Source organism: Crocuta crocuta, unplaced genomic scaffold (assembly GCF_008692635.1).
Source record: "Crocuta crocuta isolate KB4526 unplaced genomic scaffold, BGI_CrCroc_1.0 scaffold831, whole genome shotgun sequence".
In the NCBI taxonomy this organism is placed as follows: domain Eukaryota; kingdom Metazoa; phylum Chordata; class Mammalia; order Carnivora; family Hyaenidae; genus Crocuta; species Crocuta crocuta.
The window spans coordinates 168,335-193,209 of NW_027531990.1; the positions used below are offsets into that span (position 1 = coordinate 168,335).

The following is a 24,875-nucleotide window of genomic DNA, read 5'->3' on the forward strand; positions in this document are numbered from 1 at the left end:
GAAGATAAGGATGCTTTTTCTCTGTCTGCTTTTCAGATTTTGTTTTTATCCTTTTTCTTCACAATTTACAAGAATTTTTTCTATGTGTTGTTTCCTTTTATTCATCATATTTGAAGACTGTTTCTCCCCCTGAATCTTGGATTCATTCTTTCTTTTGTCCTGCTTCACTCCTCTCTGCCCTATCTCCTGGTACTTTAGTCAGGATGGTTGACAGATCCATTTTTGTACCAAATGTTTTTTATGCTCTTTTCTCCATTTTCCATCCTTTTCCTTCCTAGCTGCACTAACCTACCTCATAGTTTATTAATTATCTGTTGTTCTTCCAGTCTGCTGTTAAAACCATTAAGTTATTTATCACTTTATTTTTTTCTTATTTCTCGATTATCCAATTTATTTTTTGTGTTCCAGTTCTCTAAGGAAAGTTTTAATGTTAGATATAGTGAGTTATAGCTGCTTTAATGTTTTTAGTAACTCCCAAATCTTGATCATAGGTAGATCTATTTTTGTTGGCTGTACTTTTGTTGATTTAGATAACTTAATATTGCATTTGGATATCGAATAGTTTTTCGTGTACTAAATAATTTATACACTCACGAATGATATGTGACTATTTCCCATACTCTTCTTGAACTGTATATAAATAATTTTAGAGTTTCTGAATGACGTTATCTTTTCCCAGAAAGTATTTAATTTTCATCTGACAATTTTAATAGTTGTCCTAGAATCTGAAATTCAGACTTCACAGGGACTGGTCTATTTATGGTTTTTCTTTACTAGGAGTACATAGTTTTTAGGTCACTCAACTAGATACCTGGAATATTGATTACAGCATGCCCAGTATGAGTGGCTCTAAACTCTAGCTTTTAAAACCCCGATTCTGTAAGAAACCCAAAGATTCTGCTTACTTTCCAGGGCTCTTAGCCTTCGCTTTCTATTTGCCATGGCCTCTTATTCCATACAGATAAAACAAATATTGAGCTATCCTCTCTGTTCTCTTTTCTTCAGAGCCTTAGTCTCTCAGGTTTTACCTATCTTTGATACCCTGATCATCAATGGTTTTGTTCTAGCCCCACGATAGTAGTAAAAGCACTAGGCTTCAACTTTCTTCTTGGTCTGCCTACTCTCTATTGCTTATAGCTAAACAAGTTTGCTAAGAGGGGAAAATGACAGTGAAGGCCTGGTGTATTTTAATGAATCTCTAACTAAAAAAATATGTACCTACTTTTTTTTTCTTTCATAGTTTATTGCAAAGTTGGTTTCCATATAACACCCAGTGCTCATCTCCACAAATGCCCCCTTCCCCTCTCCCCCACCCACATCAGCCCTCAGTTCTCAGTATTCAAGAGTCTCTCATGGTTTGCCTCCCTCCCTCTCCCCCACTATTTTTCCCCTTCTTCTCCCCCATGGTCCTCCGTTAAGTTCCTCCTAATCCTCCTATAAGTGCAAACATATGGTATCTGTCCTTCTCTGCCTGACTTATTTCGCTCAGCATAACACCCTCAAGGTCCATCCATGTTGCTACACATGGCCAGATTTCATTCTTTCTCATTGCCATGTAGTATTCCATTGTATAGATAAACCACATCTTCTTGATCCATTCATCAGTTGATGGACATTTAGGCTCTTTCCATGTTTTGGCTACTGTTGAGAGTGTTGCTGTGAACATTGGGGTACATGTGCCCCTATGCGTCAGCCCTCCTGTATCCCTTGGATAAATTCCTAGCAGTGCTATTGCTGGGTCCTAGGGGAGTTCTATTGTTAATTTTTTGAGGAACCTCCACACTGTTTTCCAGAGGGGCTACACCAGTTTACATTCCCACCCACAGTGTAGGAGGGTGCCCTTTCCCCCACATCCTCCTCAGCATCTATTGTCTCCTGATTTGTTCATTTTAGCCACTCTGACTGGCGTGAGGTGGTATCTCAGTCTGGTATTGATTTGTATTTCCCTGATGATGAGGGATGCTGAGCATCCTTTCATGTGTCTGTTGGCCATCTGGATGTCCTCTTTGGAGAAGTATCTGTTCATGTCTTCTGCCCATTTCTTCACTGGATTATTTGTTTTTCAGGTGTGGAGTTTGGTGAGTTCCTTATGATTTTGGATACTAGCCTTTTATCTGATATGTCATTTGCAACTATCTTTTCCCATTCCATCAGTTGTCTATTAGTTTTATTGATTGTTTCCCTTGCCATACAGAAGCTTTTTATCTTGATGAGGTCCCAATATTTCATTTTGCTCTTGATTCCCTTGCCTTTGAGGATGTGTCAAGTAAGAAATTGCTGTGGTTGAAGCCAAGGAGGTTGTTTCCTGCTCTCTCCTCCAGCGTTTTTATGGTTTCCTGTCTCATATTCAGGTCCTTCATCCCTTTTGAGTTTATTTTTGTGTATGGTGAGAGAAAATGATCTAGTTTCATTCTTTTGGACGTTACTGTCCAGTTCTCCCAGCACCATCTGTTAAAGAGGCTGTCTTGGGGCACCTGGGTGGCTCAGTCGGTTAAGCGTCCGACTTCGGCTCAGGTCATGATCTCACGGTTCGTGGGTTCGAGCCCCGTGTCGGGCTCTGTGCTGAGGAATAGCTCAGAGCCTGGAGCTCGTTTTGGATTCTGTGTCTCTCTCTCTCTCTCACCCTCCCCTGCTCACGCTGTCTCTATCTCTATCTCAAAAACAAATTAAACATAAAAAAAAAGAGGCTGTCTTTTTGCCATTGGATACTCTTTCCAGCTTTGTCAAAGATTAATTGACCATATATATGTGGGTCCAATTCTGAGTTCTCTATTCTATTCCATTGGTCTATGTGTAGTATTTACTTTTGAACTCTTCATGAGATTAACATGAGGATTTGTGATCTATCCTTGGCTTTGAATCAGGAATAAGTGATAGAAAACAGCAGTGAATACTGAAAAAATGAGAGTCACAGCAACAACCAAACTATAGGGCAAGATTATATCCACAAATTCTGGCAGCACTGTCATAATTCCAGCAGAGATGATGAGTCTAGTGCTTCCAATATTGAGTCAGCTGAATCCAGTGCTCAGAGTTCTGAGCAGTGATGCCCTCGGGAGCCTGATTCTATGACATGTTTTGCTTGTGGTTCTGATGATGTGTAGCCTTTAAAGTACTGTGAACATTTCCAGCAATTAGGTGTGATATCTGGTAAACTCTCTATAAATTACTTTCTGCTGTTTGTACAAAATGAATTTTATTGCATTCAAGTAATGCAATGTATATTCAACTAATTTATTACATGTATATCTGATATATGTATGCATATATGTATATTTATATGTATTTTGGAAGATCTTTTGACCTGGAACCCTAAAATCATACAAATAGAGAATGTTTTAAAAATCTAAAAAAATTATAATAATAACAAGAATACTTTAGCTTGAAAGGATATCTTGTGGCCTGATCTTGGAAGGAATTACCTACTTTGCTAGAGAGACAGATCACAATAGAAAATTGTTGGTAAATGAATCAATCCTCTTAGAAAAATCAAATAAGAATATGTTCTCCAAACATATCTCTACTCCCTAATGAATTACAAATAGATGTTATACATGTTTATACATTTTATTTGTGCTCTAAGGCTATTTTGAGGTTATGTTGATGCAATGTAATTCTTATTATATTTCCTCAACTTAATGCTTGTGCGTTGTTAAAATTCTGAGTATAACATCCAGAACAAGATCTCAGTCTTCTCATTCTTTCCAATGTTTTCCCATCTTTGAACATTTATTACACTCACATCCAAAACTTTATAGTATGAGCACCAAAGCTATGTCACGTTTGCAGATTGCTTATTCTTTTGAAAATATGGCTCATTCTTATCACCTTACCTATGTTCTTTCCTTGGACTGTTCCATTCCTATCCCCCCATATGTGAAGAAACAAAATAATCTGAAAACCAGCAATACACTAATTCTTCTTTCTTCTTATACATTATGTGCATTTTTACTTTTGACCAAAATTCTACCAGTTTTTTGATTTGGGGTTTTAAGTAACCAAAAAAGTGGTGAGAAAACATGATTTTGCCTCACTGAACATGAAAAGAAACATGTGTTTTCTATTTCTCTAAGGAATCATACATTTCCATCTTCCTAGGAAAAGACTGATGTTTTTGGCCATAGCAATAACTAACCATCTGAGTCAGTCATAAGCTCATCATATTTGATCAATGGCAACTTCCTTCAGTAGCACACTTCTTAGAAATCAGTCAAGCAGCAACAGATTTTCCACAGCTCAGCCTTCTAAGTGTCAGCCAATTAGAAAAACCCTCCAAATAATAACATGTTTTCACAGCTCAAGTTTGACCAATCCCTAAACACTCCCACTTCTCAGTCTGCCAGTCCTTGAGATCCCCACTTCCTTAGTCTATGTCAGATTAGCTCTTGGCTTTTCCTTACTTCCTAGAAAAAGATGGATTACTAAAAAAAATAATAATAATACGGCTTTTCTTTTAGGCAGTGAGTGATGGCCTTTTCCCTTCTGCATTCTTCAATGAACTGTGACTAAATATTCTCTATTTTCAATGTCATACTGTGCAAGAAAATGTCATGGGTTCCTTGAGTGACGAAATCCACTCCTATGCGTCTATTTCTTCCTATGTCATTTAGCATAACTTATTGTACATTGTGGGCTGTAGTAAATCAACTCATTGAAAAAATGTTTGAGTCTCAAGGTATCTTAGGTGTTATACAATCCAGTGGTAACCAAACTTTGGATTTTAGCAGTTTACGTTTTCTTAGAAGAAAATTTCATACCAAAATAATTTATATGTAATAAGACATAGTGTCTCTGGAAGAAACTATGAAAGGGAAGCTAACATTCCCCAGTTGTTCTATTATGCACTTCATCTCTCCTAGGGCACTAACATACTTCATTATAATAGCTGAGAGTTTGCTAAACAGAGTTTAACTGCTGATAGTTTTATATCTCCTCAATTTATAGATACAGAATGTCAGGTCCCAATTAACTTCCTCACAACCACATTAATTACATACTAATAAAAGTTGTTCTCTCCTGTGACTGACTAAATATCTACTTCAGGCAATTCTTTTGATTATGGCCTTCTAAAATATATGATCATTTTTATTCATGTGGCTTCATTGACATATATGATGTTAGTTATATTGTGCTTAATGTTTTCCTTTAAAACTATATTTTAAAAATATAGTAATCAAAAAAGTAGCATAGTGGCATAAAGATAGACACATAGATCAATAGAATAGATTGGAGAGCACAGAAATAACTGTAAATGTATATGATCAACTAATACCTAACAAGGCAGCCAAGAATCCTCAATGAACAAAAGATAGTTTAATAAATAGTGTTGGGAAAACAGGATATTCACATAATAGAGAATAAAACTAGACCCCTCCTCTACAGTACTCTTAAAAAGTAACTCAAAGTAGCTTATAGACTGAAAAGTAAGAGTTGAAACCATAAAAATCCTAGATGAAAACATAGGGTAAACTACCTGACATTAGTCTTGGCAATGACCTTTCTGGATATGATACCAAAAACATATGCAACAAAATAAAAAAGTAAACAAGTGAGATTACATTAAATTAAAAAGCTTCTGCATTGAAAAAGAAATAATAAACAAAATGAAAAGGCAACTTAGGAAATGGGAGAAAATTTTGCAAAGCACAAATTAATGTCTGACAAGACAGTAATATCCAAAATATATAAAGAACTTGGGGCGCCTGGGTGGCTCAGTCGGTTGAGCATCCGACTTCGGTTCAGGTCATGATCTCACGGTTCATGGTTTCGAGCCCAGCGTCAGGCTCTGTGCTGACAGCTAGCGTAGAGCCTGGAGCCTGCTTTGGATTCTGTCTCCCTTTCTCTCTGACCTCCCTTGCTCATGCTGTCTCTCTCTCTCTCAGAAACAAATAAAACATTTAAAAAAAATTAAAAATACATATGTATAAAGAACTTATATAACTCAATAGCAAAAAAAATCCAATAAAAATGGGCAAAGGACCTGAATAGACATTTTTCTAGAGAAGATATATGAATAGCAAGCCGGTGCATGGAAAAGTGCTTAACATCACTAATTATCAGAGAAATGTAAATCAGAACCATAATGAGGTACCACTCCACATCTCTTAGAATGGCTACCATCAAAAAGACAACAGAGAAGTACTGGCAAGGATGTAGAGAAAAAGAAATTCTTTTGCACCCTTGGTGGGCATGTAAACAGTGGAAATTTACTGTGTAAAACATTATGGTATTTCCTCAAAATTTTAAAAATAGGACTACCATATGATCCAGCAGTTCCACTACTGGGAATATACTGAAAGGAAACAAATACACCAAGTAATGATTTAGCATATATATAATCATATATATATGATTATATAAAACGGGACATCATTCAGCCATAATAAAGAAGGAAATGCTGCCATTTGTGACAACATGGATGGGACCTTGAGGGCATCATGCTAAGTAAAATAAATCAGATAGAGAGAGACAAATACTGTGTGATCTCACTTTTATGTGTAATCTAGAAAAAATGAATTCATGGAAACAGAGAACAGATTGGTGGTTTCCAGAGAGGGAAACCTCAGAGGCAGGGGCTGAAGGGTGAGGGAAATTGGTGAAAGTGATTGAAAAGTACCAGTTTCTATTTATAAGATAAATAAGTTCTGGAGATGTACAGCTATGTGACTATAGTTATAATATTGCATTGTATATTTTAAAGTTGCTAATAGAGTATATCTTAAAAGTACTCATCACAAGAAATAAATTTCTAACTATGTGAGGTGATAGATGTTAACTAAAATTATTGTGATAATCATTTCAGAATACATACATATATCAAATCATTATGGTATACAAAGTAAACTCATACAATATTATATGTTAATTATATCTCAGTAAAACTGGAAAAAATAGAAAGATGGAATACATCCTAGAATATTTCTTTCCTCCATTTACTTACACAGTTTCAGTAATTCTTCATTCATATTATCTAAAATTCAAATTTTCAATAATTTTGCATTGCATTTCTCTATTATACCTCACCGTACTGAGAAAAACATCACAACATTAATAACAACGAAAGTTGAATCTCATTTTATTTGTAATTCTTGTGAGAAGCATGTCACTTACTTTGTTATTTATATTTTCATTGTTTGTAAAAAAATACTTTTGTTTTTCACTTAGGGGATTTTATTAAGTGTTAAACTTCTGAATAAATTTTAATTAATGTATTCAATAATTATATATTGACCATCTCTTATGCATTAGGAACTGTTATACACAATTAAAACATGTCATTGAATCAGACAGAGGAAGCCAGTGTGGCCGGGTAGAGTATGGAAGGGGGAGGAAATCAGACATAAGTTGGAAATAGTGAACTGAAGCCCAATTATGTAGCAGCAGTCCTATATGAAGACCTGTAATCTGAGTGAAATAGTGAACTATTGCAGTATAAGGGTTCTGAGCTAAAGAGTGATCTGATATGCTCAAGACTGTTAGGAAGTTATTAGAGTAAACTAGCTCAAAGATAAGAGATAATGATCACTTGGACCAGAATGACCAAAAAACTTGTATAGAAGTTGGGTGGAGGCTGTAATGGGGGATTGGAGAGAGAGAGACATAGAGAGAGAGAGAGAGAGATCAAGGTGGCCGTGAGGTTTGTGTTTTGTGGTTTGATGGAGTTACTAACAGAGGAGAAAGAATATGCAGGTGGATCAGGCTCATGGAGACAAGATTAGAAGACCAGCTAGAAATGCTGATTTAAAGGTATTGATTAGGCACACAAAAGATGATAGTTTAACAAACCTGTCTTAATATATCATAAAATACATGGAAAATCAACATATAAATAGACTTGTTAATGATAATAAATAAACAAGAGTAAAAGATCAACAAATGAGCCCTGAGGCACTCTGACTTTAAGACGTCTGTGAAATCCGGAACATACATAGGAGACTGAGTGGCAACCAGGGAGGTTAAGAAGAAAATCAGGAGAGTGGGTCCAAAAAGCCAAGTGAGGGACTCCCCTGACCCATGGAGTAAGCAGTGAGTAACTGCCTTAAATAAGGGTTAGATGTCATAGAAAATAATACTTGAGAAATACTCATTAAATCTAATAACTTTAAGCTCATTGATAATTTTGACAAACATATTCGATTGTCTTATTAGAATGGGAGTATAAATGGTTCTTTCAGAGAGTTAAAGATGCTATAAATGGAAAATGTTTTGTCAAATAGTTTGAGCAATGTTATATTAAGCAGTTGCAGCCACACTACATAGGGAAGGTTTTTTTATATTCCAAAAAATTTGTAGAATTATTTGTAGAATCAATAATTATTTTATTTTTAAACTATTTTTGTTTATTTCTGAGACAGAGAGAGACAGAGAATGAGCAGGGGAGGGTCAGAGAGAGAGACGGAGACACAGTATCTGAAGCAGGCTCCAGGTTCTGAGCTGTCAGCACAGAGCCTGATGCAGGGCTCGAACCCATGAACCACGAGAGATGACCTGAGTCAAAATCAGATGCTTAACCGACTGAGCCATCCAGGCGTCCCCAATACATTTTTTAAAATGTTTATTTAGTGTGTGTGTGTGTGTGTGTGTGTGTGTGTGTGCAGGCCCACGAGATGGGGGAAGGGAAAAGACAGAGAGGAAGACAGAATCCTAAGCAGAGTCTGCGTGTTGTCAGTGCAGAGCCCCAATAAGGAGCTCAATCTCACAAACTGCAAGATCATGACCTAAGCCAAAATCAAGAGTCAGATGCTTAACGGACTAAGCCATCCAGGTGCCCTAGTGTTCAATACTCTTTGAAAGTATAATCTTGCAGTCATTCATGTCTCTGGATTTTAAGAGAATCATATTAAAAGGATTAGTAAAGCAACACCAGCTTAAATACTTAACAATTCTCTAATTGTGTTTAATTCGCTATATACTTAAATGTTTTTAAGTTACTTGTCAACTTTAGTTCATAGCATGGTGTGGTTTTAATTCCCCTAATCAATTATATTTACATCCTTAAATTTCTGAATTTGAATAATATCTCCAGGTACTGCTAACTAAGTGTATCTAAACATAATAGAAACAACCAGAAGAAATCTCTGGGACGGGGCAGAGGGGGCTGGGTGGTTCAGTCGGTTAGGTGCCTGACCAGCTCAGGTCATGATCTCGCAGTTTGTGAGTTCGAGCCCCACATTTGGCTCTGAGCTGACAGTTCAGAGCCTGGAGCTTGCTTCTAATTCTGTATTTCCCTTTCTCTCTCTGCCCCTGCCCCACTCATGCGCCCTCTCTCTCTCTCTCTCTCTCTCTCTCCCCCAAAAAATAAGCATTGAAAAATGTTTCAAAAAAAGAAAACAGTCTCTGGGTTCCTTAACTGGGAAGAGAGCTAATCAAATGGCTGACAAAATGACATTCCAATGATCTCCCACTGTAATTGGAGCAATCCTTCACAAAATTCCACAAGGTTTCATACTCTTGAGGTTGTGGATTTTTTATTCCCTGAATTAAATACACAAAATGTATGACTTCTCATTAGATATACTAGGTTTAAAATGGCATTTCTATTATTCAAGGCAGGAACTCATAATTATGTTTCTAATAGCAACACCAGTCACTTTCCGATGTTGGCACTGATCTCTGTTCAGTTCATGTCTCACTCGGTACATGATGGGGCATTTACTGTGCATTCTCTGGTGTGTACAGAAGTATCAAACTACCTGTTCTCATAGATGATAATAAAACTATGCTCAAGTGAACTTTTGTGGCAAGGCAGCAACATGTGCTTTCACATCAAAGGTGTAACAAAAGGAAAAAGGACATGAATAGGATATGGCATGTAGATAAACTTGCCTTTTAGTTATTCTTAAGGATCTAGTCGGGAGTGGGGGAGGTTATACAAATAAAAGAAAATGCGAATTGATAAAATGTATTCAGAAAAATACCATATAGTTAGTTATGCCCTAATATCTCCAGTGGAATAAAGATTTACTAATTTAGGACAATTGAAGGGATTAAAGGGCATACCATCCCTTTTAACAATCATAATAGCCCTTTGAGGCAGGCATTATTCTCATTTAGCTTTAGGGAAAATGAAAAAAAGAGAATATTTAAATTGTATAATGTTCAACGTCAATATTTCAACAGACTTTGGTTGCCTAACTTCTAGGTTCCTGCCACCAAATTGCTTGTTTAAAAATAAAACTCAGTTCAGTTGGTTAAGCAACCAACTCTTGGTTTCAGCTGGTGGGTTTGAGCCCTGCATTGGGTTCTGCTCTGCAGTGTGGAGGCTGCTTGGGATTCCCTCTCTCTGCTCCTCTCCTCCTTGCACATGTGCTCACTCTCTCTCAAATTAAATAAATGAATTTTAAAAAATAAATAAAAATACAACTCTAATTTTGAATAGTTATTGGAGTATGTATATTTTGTGGTCCCTTCCCATCCAAGAGATTAAATGTTAATTACTATAAACCAATCTTGATAATTCTATTTCTGTGATCATGGAGATGACATAGCCTAAACTAATGAGATAGCAAAAAGACTTTTAGAGGTGTCTCCTTTGCTTTTACAAATAATAGAAGATAAAGATCATCTTCTAGACTTGTACATATTTGTGTTCAGACATGATGCTGAGAGCTGATGTATCCAAGGAGTAACCATAAAACACATGCTAAAAGAATTACATAGAAGTTAATCAGGCTCTTGCATCACTAACTTACTTTACATTAACTGTATTAACTTACCCTGTAACAGATTACCTATGGACCTCTGATTATTTGAGATTATAGTGTCTCTAATATATCACCAGAATGCCTTTTACTTGCCAACGGGAGCATCTGATATACTTACTAATTATTGGAACAGTAATTAATTAATTAATTTTTATTTTTTTAAACGTTTATTTCTGAGAGATAGAGAGAGACAGAGCACTAGTGGGGGAAGGGCAGAGAGAGAGGGTGACACAGATTCTGAAGCAGGCTCCAGGCTCTGAGCTGTCAGCACAGAACCCAACGTGGGGCTTGAACCCAGTACCATGAGATCCTGACCTCAGCCAAAGCCGGGCACTCAACCAACTGAGTGACCCAGGTGCCCCATGGAACAGTAATGTAAAAGCATGACTGCTGATTCAAATTAGAGGGCTCTTGCCATCACAAAATATGAACCTATTTTAATATGTAACATTTACATATATATTGATGGAACACTTATTAACATGTTTTTTCTGATTTTTAGTTCATATAGTATAATTAATGAATTTTGGTATTTAAAACATAAGTAAACATATCAACAATTCCAGCCCCTTCTATTTCACTTTAAAATACTTATGCTCAAATCTAGTTAGTTGAAGATCTACCTCTTTGTACCTATGTCATTAAATAAAGTAAAACTGGGTTTTTACCATAATGCATGAAAAATAACAATAGTTTATCAGGTAAAAAATATTTTTCTCTTTTAGCCTGATCATCATTAAGTGTGAAATTGGGTAAATAATATAGTAACATATTTGATGAGATTAAATATTACATGTATAAAATTAATAGCACATATTAGCTGCCAATAAATATTAATTTTATGTGTAAATTTTTATGCAAAGAATATTCTGCAAAATAATATTTCAAAAAATGGGCTTGAGGAATGAGTACTATGGTTAAATATATTTGGACTACACGATGTATTGTAGGTTTTTCCTTTAGAATTAAAAATCAACATATTCAAGTTTCTGAGAAGGATCTGTATTTATTATCTACTACTGTATATTTCTGTTAACCTCAAAACCTAGCACTGAAAATCAATAAACAAGTAATATCTGGGGTGCCTGGGTGGCTCAGTTGGTTGATCGTCCAACTTTGGCTCAGGTCATTATCTCATGGCTTGTGGGTTTGAGTCCTGCATCGCGCCCTGGGCTGACAGCTCAGAACCTGAAGCCTGCTTAGGATTCTGTACTTCCCACTCTCTCTGCCCCTCCCTTGCTCATGCTCTGTCTATCTGTCTCTCTCAAAATATATAAACGTTAAAACAAACAAACAGGCAATATCTCCCAGGGGTTCACTGGATCAGAAATCTGGAAGTTTGGCTGACTGGTTCTAGCTCAGACCCTGGTGAAATCTCACCAGCTTTCATATGAAAGTTTGACTGAAGTTAGAGGATCTGATTTCAAGATGGTTCACTCACTTGCCTGACAAATTAGTGCAGATCACTGGTGTAAAGACTCACTTGTTACATGGATCTCTTAACAGAGCTGCTTAATATTCTTGACATGGTAGTTAAATTCTTTAAAAGCACACAATCTATAGAATGAAACAAGGAGGAAGCTGCAATTTTTTTTTTATACACTACTCAAGGAATTTACACAGTTTTGCTATATGCTATTCATTAGAAGCCAGTCACTAAGTGCAACCCATGTTGAGAAGAGTGTTTCAGCCTCAGGATCCTTAAAGGGAGGAATAGAAAAGGATCGTGGATGTACTGTTAAACCACCACACGATCTTAACTTAATGTGTAACTTAATTTTATCTAGGTTTTCCTAAATTCATTTGACCTTAGAACTCTATTTTAAAGTGGTATGGTTCTAAGAATTCCCTTTAGGTACTCTTGACATAACAGAATTCTATCTAGTCTATAGAATGGGAGAAAATATTTGCAAATGACGTATCTGATAAAGGGTTAGTGTCCCAAATCTACAAAGACCTTAAGAAACCCAACACCCAAAAAATAAAAAACGCAGTTAAGAAATGGGCAGAAGACATGAATAGATACTTTTCCAAAGAAGACATCCAGATGGCTAACAGACACATGAAAAGATGCTCAACATCATTCATCATGAGGGAAATACAAATCAAAACCATGATGAGATACCACCACACATCTGCAGAATGGCTATAATTAACAACACAAGGAAAAACAAATGTTGGAAAAGATGCTGAGAAAGGGGAGCCCTTTTGCACTGTTGGTGGGAATACAAACTGGTGCAGTCCTGAAAAACTGGAGGTTCCTCAATAAACTAAAAATAGAACTACCCTATGATCCAGCAATTGGACTATTAGGTATTTACCCAAATATTACAAAAATACAAATTTGAAGGGGTACCTGCACCCCAATGTCTATAGTAGCATTATCAACAATAACCAAAGTATGGGAAGGGTCCAAATGTCCATATATATATGTGTGTATATATATATATATGAAATGTATATATGAAATATTACTCAAATATATATATGAAATATTACTCAACCATAAGAAAAATGAAATCTTGCCATTTGCAACAATGTGGATGGAGGGATGGAGCCAGAATGTATTATGCTAAGTGAAATAAGCCAATCAGAGAAAGACAAATATATGATTTCACTCATATGTGGAATTTAAGAAATAAAACAGATGAACATGTGGGAACAAACAGATAAATATGTGGGAACAGTGGGGGGGGGGGAGAAGAAACAGAAACAAAGCACAAGAGACTCTTAATGATAGAGGACAAACTGAGGGTTGATACAGAGAGGTGGGTGGGGGATAGGCTAGATGGATGACAGCTATTAAGGAGGGCACTTGTGATGAGCACTAGGTGTTGTATGTAAGTGATAAATCACTGAATTCTACTCCTGAAACCAATATTGCACTGCATGTTAACTAAAATTTAAGAATGAGCCATAAATAAATAAATAAATAAGGAAAATATCTCATGAGAAAATAAAGAGTTTGTATATTTCTAAAATACTTAAGCAGCTTACCGTTTTTAAATACCTCCTTGAGGGGCGCCTGGGTGGCTTAGTCGGTTAAGCGTCCGACTTTCGCTTAGGTCATGATCTCGCGGTTCGTGGGTTCGAGCCCCGCGTCGGGCTCTGTGCTGACTGCCAGCTCAGAGCCTGGAGCCTATTTCAGTCTGTGACTCCCTCTCTCTCTGACCCTCCCCTGCTCAAGCTGTCTCTCTCTCTCTCTCTCCTAGAAATAAATAAAACATTAAAAAAAAAATTAAATACCTCCTTGAATTATGTTTGTTACTCATTTGCTTCTAGTAATTTATAACCATTGTTCATGATCTGAACTGACAATCATGATTTTTGAACTATTCAAATGGACGATAAAAAGATACATTTTGGAGACACATTTTCTAACTACCATTTGGCATATGCTGTTGTATTTTTAAGTTTTAAATGGCATATTTAGAACAACGACTAAGGTTACTACTCTGGAATGTGATGACATTATAGGAGGAGGAAAATAATTAATTATAGTAGAGTGTTTCCTCATCAGCTATTTGATTAGAAAAATGGGACATTTGTTAATGAAATACTCTCCTTACTGCAAGGCCAAAGAACACCCAGAGTAATGAAATCTCATTAGATTTCTGTTTCATCAGAAGATAATAACTAGAAAAATAGCAAGCTATGTCACACAAACATAAACATACACACACAAAGGATACACTCACAGGAACATAGAAAACATAAGACAGTTTCACATTCTCTGTGCTGTGGAGAAGAAAGAATATAAGAAAACCAATTGTTAGAATTTAACTGTCCTTAGATTGCAGTGACTTTCTTTGTCTACTGTTTTCTTCCTTACTCAGATTTCAGCTATTCTGTGCCCCATGTAGCCCCATCACCAAGAACTGTACCTCTGGGAAATGACAATTTTCCACAAGAGCAATTTTTATATCTAAAAGACAAGGGGAATACGAGAAGAATGGTTGTTGCTGTTAAAGTATGTCCTCAGGATTATAAACTGCATTATGCAGTCATGAACTTCTGTATTAATGTCATTTAACCTTTGGCAATATTAGTCTAGAGAGGATCTTGTGAAGGATGGTACATTAACTTTTAGAAGTGATGGGCTGTGATATTCCTGCTGTGATATTGAATGGCAGAGGCTGAACTTCAGCACAGCCTTCTAAAGACAGAAGATATTTTCTCTCCACAGGGCAAAGCTTACATACAAGAGGGCAGAGCTGTGAATTCAGATAGTTCAACCTGTCCTTTGAACAGTAGGACATAATGGTGCCATTTTAAAAAGAATCCTATGAAATATCCTACTTCCTGGTTACTGGCCACTATATTTTTAACTCTTTCATCAATCAGTTTATTTTATAGAAACTGAGAACATCAGGTGTTTATGTAAAATAAATATTATCACTGCAAAATGCTAGGCATTTCCAAATTCTTTAGGAAAAAAAACCCACTAAACAAATAGTTGAAACATAATGCAATTAAGGCTTTAGTGGCAGTTAATACAAATTACTGAGATAATAGAAAAAGTAATTATCTGGTTGGATCAAGGGGTAAAGAAAGCATTCTTCTAGGGAGATTAATCACCAGACTGATGGGTGGGGGAAAAGAGCAAGACAATGATATGGATCTGGAGTCAGCTCAAAATTAAATTATTGTGGGAGCCTGGGTGGTTCAGTCAGTTAAGCGCCTGACTCTTAGTTTTGGCTAAGCTCCACTTCAGGCTCTGTACTGATAGTGTGGAGCCTACTTGCGATTCTTTCCTCTCTCTCTCTCTCTGCCTCTCCTTCACTAGCACTGTCTCTCTCTCACTCAAAATAAATAAATAAACTTAAAAACATTGAATTATTGCTCTTCAATTTTCTGATTGGCTTTTGACCTATTTATTATTTGACCTCATGGAATTTCAGTCATCTCACACTTCTAACAAATACTCCATCTCTTCAGTTTTATGTTCCAGCAGCAACTCATTAAGGAAGTTCAATGGAATTCCAAGAATTGTAAAGTATGCATCCCACATATTTCTCTGCATGTTCTCTTTTTGTCTCCATGACCTGTAACTTAGTGCAGACTCTCAGGATGTCACACCTGAGTTAGCACAGATTTCTACTAGGCAGTTTGATAAAAGCCCTCTTGCCATGTAACATTCAACACCATGATATTCACTTGATTTTTCTGAGAAATCTGTTTACTTATATAAATCTTGCAGAGAAACCACGAATGGCTGCTAGTTCTTTTCATAATGAAGTCAATACTTACTAGTAGCAAACACAACCATTCCTACTTTGTCCCAGTTTTTCTTTTCTTTAAAATTTTTTAAATGTTTATTTATTTTTTAGAGAGAAAGAGATACAGTGTGAGCTGGGAAGGGGCAGAGAGGGAGACACTGAATCTGAATCAGACTCCAGGCTCTGAGCTGTCAGCACAGAGCCCAACATAGGGCTTGAACTCATGAACCGTGAGATCATGACCTGAACCAAAGTTGACGCTCAACCAACTGCGCCATCAAGGTGTTCCTTTTTTTTTTCTTTTTTAAAGATTTGTTTGTCATTGCGGTTTACAGTTTCCTATATACTGATATTATCTACTTTATTAATTATATATTAGTCTATTTTTAGCTTTTTGAGACATAATATACAAAACTCTACATATATGTAAGGTACACAACTTGATGAATTTAGACATACGCATACACTTGTGATACCATGACCACAATCAAACCAATAAACATATCCATCATTTCCAAAAGTTGCCCTGTGTAACTTTTCCTCCCCTCAACCACTTCTTAAACCATCTTCTGCCACAAATACCCCTCACTGCACCAGCTATAATAATAAATTATAGCACCATTATCATTTGCCTTCTCTCTGTCAAGCAACATATTAAGTATTTTACCATCTTTTCATCCTTAAAAGGAGTTTATAGGTTAATGCATATATTAACCTTAATTTCATAGATGAAATCAAAGTGTATCAATTTAGTAACTGACCAGAGACCACACAGCAATCAATCTCCAATTACTCCAAACCCAGAATTTGAAGCTAGATACTTTCTCTCAAGAACCCTAGTTGTACATTACTATAAATACACTGATTTGAGGTCCTTTGAATGTACCTTACTTCCATATCCATATCAGTTTTCATATGCTCTTCCTAATAAGTCTTTACATAATTCTACTGATGCAAAAACTTCACAATTGGGCTCAAGTGCCTTCTCTTCCAAAAAGGCATTCTTTATTCCCTGTGTCTGTATTGAGATATATGTAGATATCTACTGCAGACTCCTCCACCAGCCTGTAATTGTCCTGAGATTAGGAGTGCTAAACTTTTGTCTCCTTATTATATGGCAAATTATCTCTAAATATTTACTGCATTAATTTAGTAAATGATTGTAAAGCTTTTATAGAATCATGTTAATTCATTTGCCCCTCACACTTATTAACTGTCTTCTTATGTGCTTTCCAACACACCGTTCAGTCCTTCTTCCATACATACAACTAGATGATCCTTATAAACCATAAGTCAAATAATATCTTTCCATTGCTGAAAAATCTGCTATGGTTTACAATGACTCACTTGATCTTTCAAGAGTTAAAGCCAGCAGCCTCTACCACTCTCTGACCTCCTTATTCTTCCCACCTCTTAGTATCTTCAAGACATCCTATTAGCCTCAAGACATCCCACTCTCTCTGTTTTCTGGATATGCCAAGCTTATCTACTTTGCAACAACTGCAAAATAAGTTGTAATGTGAAATATGTGAATTATGCATGAGAAGTAATTGGAATAGGACAAGTGAGGATATCAGAGGTAGAATATATTAAAAATTTGTAATGTATAATGGTTAGATTTTAAGTCACCTATTGATATGGAGAAGACAGTATTAAAATCAATGGTTTATTTGCATTGAGTGACTAAATTGATAGCATTAATGCTAAGTCTTACAGAATTTTGAGAAATAAACCATATTTAAAGGGTAGAGTTTTGGGGATGATACTATTTTAGAACTATTGTGTTTTAAGTGTCTATGGAGCATCCTATTAGAGACAGACAATCTGGACTTGGCTATAGCTTTCTGGAACTAAGAAGAAATAGTAAAGTGGAGGTGATTTTGAAGCTTTTGAATGGATTAGATTGCCCCCAAAATAATTAATGTAAGCGTGAAGTTAACGACAGACCTAGAAGAAGTAATAGGAACCAGAAAATAAGTGAAATGTCCCTTTTGAGATATCTGCTGCAATGGTGGTAGGCATAGTCACACACTCCAAAAGTCAAGTACAAGCAGTGTTCAGAATGGGCAAGAGATAAGACCAGAACAGATGCCCCCGGACTATGTGTTATACCCAGATCGCAGTATCCTCACCGACCAGAGACCACCAGGGAGACCGAGTCACGCATGCAAAGGCAAAGGGCTTTATTACGGGCTTAAGCTCGGGCTCACAGACTTCACCAGCGCATGGGTCCGTGCTGAGAGCCTCGAACAAGGGCAGAGTAGGGTTTTTATGGGGTTTGAGACAGGGGAGTTACAGAAGTTGTGACATGGGAACAGTGATCCAATCATAATAATTCAACATCATTGACAGTGGGTTTAACCATACATATTGTCTAGCATATTCGTTACTTTTGGGGGGATCCAATTACAACATTTAGAGTACCTTTAAATTCAACCAATCACAGAGCGAGCCTAGGGTCTTGTTCGGCGACTAACAGGTTAACTTTAACATTAGGTAACAGGGTCCTATGTATAGTTTCTATCTCCAGGCCTCTCCCTCAGTAATGTGGAGGGTGGTCGCTGGACTTTCCTGATTGGGTGTTGCAAGGGTGGTTTCTCCTGCCTTGGGCAATGTGTAACTGCCTGATAGTTTCGGGAAAGCTGAAACTCAGGCCTTCTAGTTCAGAGGGGAAACTTAAAGCCTGTCATGGAGTCAGTTTGGTTTAGACGTTTAGACTTGTGGCCTTACATATGAATGCACAATACTGCTCTCCTTTGTGCCCCACTTCATGATTTTCAGTCTATAAGAACAAAGGATCCTGAAATACAGGCAGGGTATGTGACAGCCACTTCTCTCCATCTGCTATGCAGAAGCCCTGCCTTCTATCTCAATGCAATTCCACAAACACTGGAAAATTCTCAGTGTGCCAAACAGAAAACAATGTAGTCACATTTGGCCTTTGTGTAGGAATATCTCTTCTGGCTCCAACATTCTTTCTGTGTGATAAGTTGATTTTTAACATGTCTTTTTCAGGTACCAGTGAACTTAAAAGATATCTGTCACTAAGCTAATGTGTATAATATTGGACATCTGTGTATAGTCTCTCTTGAAGAAGCCACAGTTTGTAAGATTTTACAAATTAATTTTACTGTGTTATTGTGCAATTAGGGATGGGGATGACAGGAAATATACAATCATGAAAATGCAGCATTTTTTTCTTTTTCAGGCAAAGAATAAATTTAAAAGAGGTTAACAATCATTAATACTAAAAATACACAGGTAACTCTAGCTCTCCAAAGCTTAAACATACAGTCAAAATGAAGATCAACTTTTAATTTTTTAAAGAAACGTTGCATTTGGGGCACCTGGGTGGCTCAGTTGATTAAGCATCAACTTCAGTCCAGGTCATGGTCTCATGGTTCATGAGTTTGAGCCCCTCATCTGGTTTTCTGCTGACAATGCAGAGCCTACTTCGCATCCTCTGACTCCCTCTTTCTCTATCCCTCTCCTGTTGGTTCTCCCTACTTTTCAAAATAAATATATAAATAAAACTTAAAAAAGATTTATTTATTTGGAGAGAAAGAGAGCAAGCAGGAGAGAGACAGCAACAGAGAAAATCCCTAGCAGGCTCCATGCTCAGTGCAGAGGCCAATGTGGGGCTTGATTCCATGACCCAGGGATCATGACCTGAGCCAAAATCAAGAGTCCAATATTCAACCGACTAAGCCATCGAGGCACCCCAAAATAAAGATCATTTTGAGAGGAAATATATTATTGTATTTCTCTGTGTTAGAATAACTTTGGCCAAAAAATAAAAATAAAATAAAATAAAATAAATAATAAAATAAAATAAATAGAATAGAATAGAATGTCCATTATCATTCCTAGCAATTATGTTACAAAGTTGGTTTTAAGGCTTCTAACTTCAAGTTGAAGAAAAAAAATGCAAAAATACCTTTATTAAGAATGACAAAAATATATTCATTTCAATCAGCTATTTGAAATAAAAGCAGAAATATGTATTATCTGGATACAATATTCATAGTCAATTATAGAAGTAAAATCCCCCCTTACTAAACTGGACTGAATTATTTGAAAGGTTAGCCATATTAACTAATTAATATTTAGTCTATTATCACTGTGACCAACACTGATGTGTAAGTAGCTTAATTTATGAATAACTGCTGCTGTTCCTTGAGAGTAGTTGAACACTCAAAGTGACTAACCAATACCTTCGCTAGTTAGTGTTTTTATTTTTATTATTCTTTTAAATGTTTACCCAGTTATTTTTGAGAGAGAGAGAGTACACAAGTCGGGAGGGGCAAAGAGAGAGGGAGACACAGAATCCGAAGCAGTTTCCAAGCTCTGAGCTGTCAGCACAGAGCCCAGTATGGGCTCAAACCAATGAACCATGAGATCATGACCTGAGCCAAAGTTGGACACTCAACCAACTGGGCCACCCAGGTGCCCCTAGGTAGTATTTTTAAAGTGCTTCCTGTGAGTCAGGGCTCAGATGTTGGTTTCACCTGTGGGATGCAAGAATATACAGCCACTTGGCCTTTGAACTCCATAGAGGATGAAAACCAATGTTGAGAATACAGATGACATTTAGCTGTAACTTGTATGNATTTTTTTATTATTTGTTTTTTGAGACAGGGCAAGCCGTGGGGGGGAGTGCAGAGAGAGAGAGGGGACAGAAAATCCTGAAGTGGGCTTTCTGCTGACAGGCTGAAAACACAGAGCCCAATGTGGGGCTCAAACCCCTGAATTGGGAGATGACTTGAGCCAAAGTTGGACACTCAACCAACTGGGCCACCCAGGTGCCCCTAGGTAGTATTTTTAAAGTGCTTCCTGTGAGTCAGGGCTCAGATGTTGGTTTCACCTGTGGGATGCAAGAATATACAGCCACTTGGCCTTTGAACTCCATAGAGGATGAAAACCAATGTTGAGAATACAGATGACATTTAGCTGTAACTTGTATGTCTTCTTTAACAGATACAGTATTTGATTCATAATGAATCCAGCATTGTATACTGAGAGGAACTGCATCTAGCAATGAAATTTGAAGCAAATCTTTTGGGCCATATCAGGGTACATATTCCTGAATTCCTGAAATATATCCTTGCTCATCACTTGATATAAAACCTGGAATGGTGAAAAATGTGATTTATAGAAGTGAAGTTCAATTATATTATAGTACACCCAAATAAATGATAAGAAAACTTCAGGAAAAGAAATATAAGTAAGGATAATGTCAATACATTTTTAATTTAAGCATTTTATTTAATTTAAGCAATGAAAACTCATTAAGTTTCAATGGAAATACATTAAAAATTCACATGTCATTTTCCTTCTGATATTGGAAATATGAATTCAAATACACAAATGTTCATGAACAAGATGTACAAAAATCTTCATGGCACTGAATGATTCACAAGTTGGTTCTATGTTAGAAATAACATGAAAACTAGCTCCCTTATAGTGTAGGTTCTTTTCCATATGAAAATGTGACTCAGTGTTCTCCAATAATTTAAAAATTATTAAAAAAATCCTTCAAGATTTAAAGGAGAGAGGTAAGGTAATAACATCAACTACAACTGAAAAATAAAAGTGTCAGTCCAAGAACAGACTATAATAAAACATGTATTATTCTTTGTGTGTAGATCAGCAATTTCTAAATCTGGATTGAAACCATATGAAACGCTCTGACAAACAGGAGCAGAAAGAGATTAGTTTAATGTAGCCAAAAAGTGTTAAAATAATAGTAATTGCTGTTATTAATTTCTTAGACTATCACAGTGATTATTGAATTAAGAAATCACTCTTATTTTTCAAACTATCCATTTCTAAGGTTTTTTGACCATAGATCTCGCTCTTGTTCATATAACAACTATTATTATTACACTAAAATTATATTTGGCAGACACATATGAGAAACATTAGGCCATCCAAGTCAAAAATCATTAAATTTATGATGAAACTTGCTAATAGATTCCCATTTGGATAGAAGTATATTTCCAGCTTTTTGCACTTATTCCATCAATTCTTCCTGTGTCTTCATTACCTCCTGTATCTATGCTTCTCTTTATGTTTTCAGTATTATTATCTAAGCCTAGACTTGTATCCCCACGAATACAGAATTCTAATAGGAGCTTTATGGGTTCTCATTCCCCAAATCATTTTCCTCTCCATTTGTCTTAACCATAACTAACTAAATACACACACACACACACACACACACACATTATTTTTGAGCAAGAGCAAATTCTTGCTCAAAAGACAAATAGATAACTATTAGTAACAAGGTCAAACCAGATCAGAGTTTTCATTCCATCCTCATCTCCCCATTCCTCTACACTCTTGTCTACCCAGATATTTTAGGAAGCCATAGCAGTCTGCTCCTTATACTATGAAGATGTCATAGTTACTCAGTCTTCTAGGTTTCAATATGTCTTCTCCTGCCTTAAAAATTCTTCTCTGTTTCAGATCTTGGGGTCCTACCTGATAAGTTTTTTTCAGACCTAATTCTCAATCGTCATAATACCTTCCTTCTCTGAATCCATAATACGTTTTTCTATGCCAGTTGTGTGGCATCTAAATAGGCTTTGGCTTGCTCTAGCTATGTGATTGTATCCTTATAGGATTCCTTAAATTTTAAAGCACCTGTCTTTTACTAAATCTATTTCCTGGAGTTTACCAATCCAGAGTTTCTTTGTATTTATTAACCAAAGAAATATTTTGATGATATATTCTAAATATCTGCCAAAAGTCCTCTGAAAATTCAGAGAAAACAACCTTTTTCCTATTTTCTGAGAGTTCATAGTCTAATAGGGAAGATACAAAAAAAGCAGTTAATTATACTTCATTATATTTCCTTGTTACAGAGCCACGCATAGATGATTAATCTATGACTTTATATAAAGAGTTAAAAATGTATTAAAAAGTCCTTATTTTCAGGCATCATATAAGGCATTTATAGATAAATTAATACACTCAACTAATAAGCACAGTGACACGAACATAATAAACACTCCAAAAGGTCTGATTTTAAAGGTTTAATCTTAGTTATCACTAATGCTATTTTAAGTATGTCATTCAGTATACCTATAAGATAGAGGGTGCTTGTATCATTTAAGATAAGAAAATTGGACACAGATGTATTTAAATAAAATTACTTATTCTATGATCATCGAGTTAGCATTTAACAGATGTAGAATGTAAACTCATCATCTTTTTTTTCTTTAATGTTTTCATTTATTTTTGAGAGAGGAAGAGACAGACAGACAGACAGAGCATGAGTGGGGAGGCACAGAGAAAGAGGGAGACACGGAATCCCAAGCAGGCTCCAGGCTCTGAGCTCTGAGATCTCAGCACAGAGTCTGGATGAGGGGTTCGAACCCAAGAACCACAAGATCTGAGCTGAAGTCAGATGCTCATCCAACTGAGCCACCCAGGTGGCTTATTATCTCAATTTTAGAATCTGTATGTATGTATTTTTTCCCCTTGTAAGTAACCTTGACAATTGACATTTCCCTCAAGGCCATTCTTAAGTGATAATGTGCTTGAGTAAACACCATTTAAATGTTCATATGAGGTAAACTAATAATTTTCTTGGTCTTCCATTTCTTTTTTCCATGGTCTAAAAGAAATGTTTAGTATTATAGTGTTACTACCTCCCCCCTGCCTTAGAACTTAGCCTGACTATAGGGTTCAATCATACAGAGATCCATGTAGTATGGTCTGAAAATTGTAGGTGTCATTTGAGGAAATTTAACAGAGAGGTAAAAGGCAAGGTTGATTTGAACTATAAGAGTATCATCCACCTACAACATCTTAAATCAAAACCATTTTAGTTGAAACTAGTCCTTTGGCTTTTTAAATGCTGAAATTAGCAGCTAATTTTCTTCGCATTTTAGAGAACATGTGGATCACATGACAACTAGGGAGATTCCTTGTCCAATAGGACACTATTATGCAACATTCAGAGTCTCTCCAATTAGACCTGAAATAGTAAAAATCCTTTGGATCCAAAACCCTAGCCAGTCAGAAATTCATGAAAGATTCATAATAATCCTCATCAACCTCAGATTAAGTAAAATGTCATTGTTAGAGCCTTCCAAAATTGAGCCCATAATGCATGTCTTTTTCATTATTACTATGTATAATTATTATTAATAACATTTATCAGTGATGTACTTCATGCCATGCCACACATTAAGCTGTATTTTTAAATATTTTTATGTTTATTTATTTATTTACCTAGGGAAAGCATGAGCAGGAGAGGGTCAGAGAGAGAGGAGAGAGAGAGAGAGAGAGAGAGAGAACGAACCCCAAGCAGGCTCCACATTGTCAGCACAGAGCCCAATGTGGGCCTTAAGCTATATGAACCATGAGATCATGACCTGAGCCAAAGTTAAAAGTCAGACACTTAACCAAATGAGCCATCCAGGTGTACCACACATTAAACTGTATTAAGCACTTTACAAACACAAACTTAATTTTATTAACTCTATGAGGTAGTCACTATTATTTCCACCATTTGATAATGCAGAAATTGAAACTTGGTTTAAGATATGTCACCTAGTGAGTGGTAGAGTCTGTTATGGACCATGTGTGTCAATACAAGAACCTAAACTCTTGACCAGTTATACATACTATATACATACAGTTAGTTGGGAATATAGGTAGAAAGAGTCCATAAAATAAGTTGTTGAAGAAGAAAAATACTTGTTTTAAAAATGTAGTCTTGGTTAAAGTTTTAATTCTTACTTATTTTATTACAGGTCTAAGTTATTCAACTGAAATCACCTGGGTGAGCTCTGCTACTTTCATACACATCCTTTTCTTCAGAGTAGTGACTTACCAGTGAGTGCAGGGAGCTTTTCCCTCACTATCTGATCTTTAGGATTTCTGAATCTCTGGTGCAGAGTCAGCTGTATTTTTATGAGAAATATGGGAAATTTGAGATTTG

The 24,875-nt window shown here is 36.2% G+C and overlaps 1 long non-coding RNA gene across 3 annotated transcripts in view; it reads right to left on the reverse strand.

Annotated features, from left to right (window-relative positions):
• The window catches only part of LOC144240679 (uncharacterized), a 294,755-nt gene that overhangs the window by 131,276 nt on the left and 138,604 nt on the right, over positions 1 to 24,875 (reverse strand). The window lies entirely within an intron of this gene.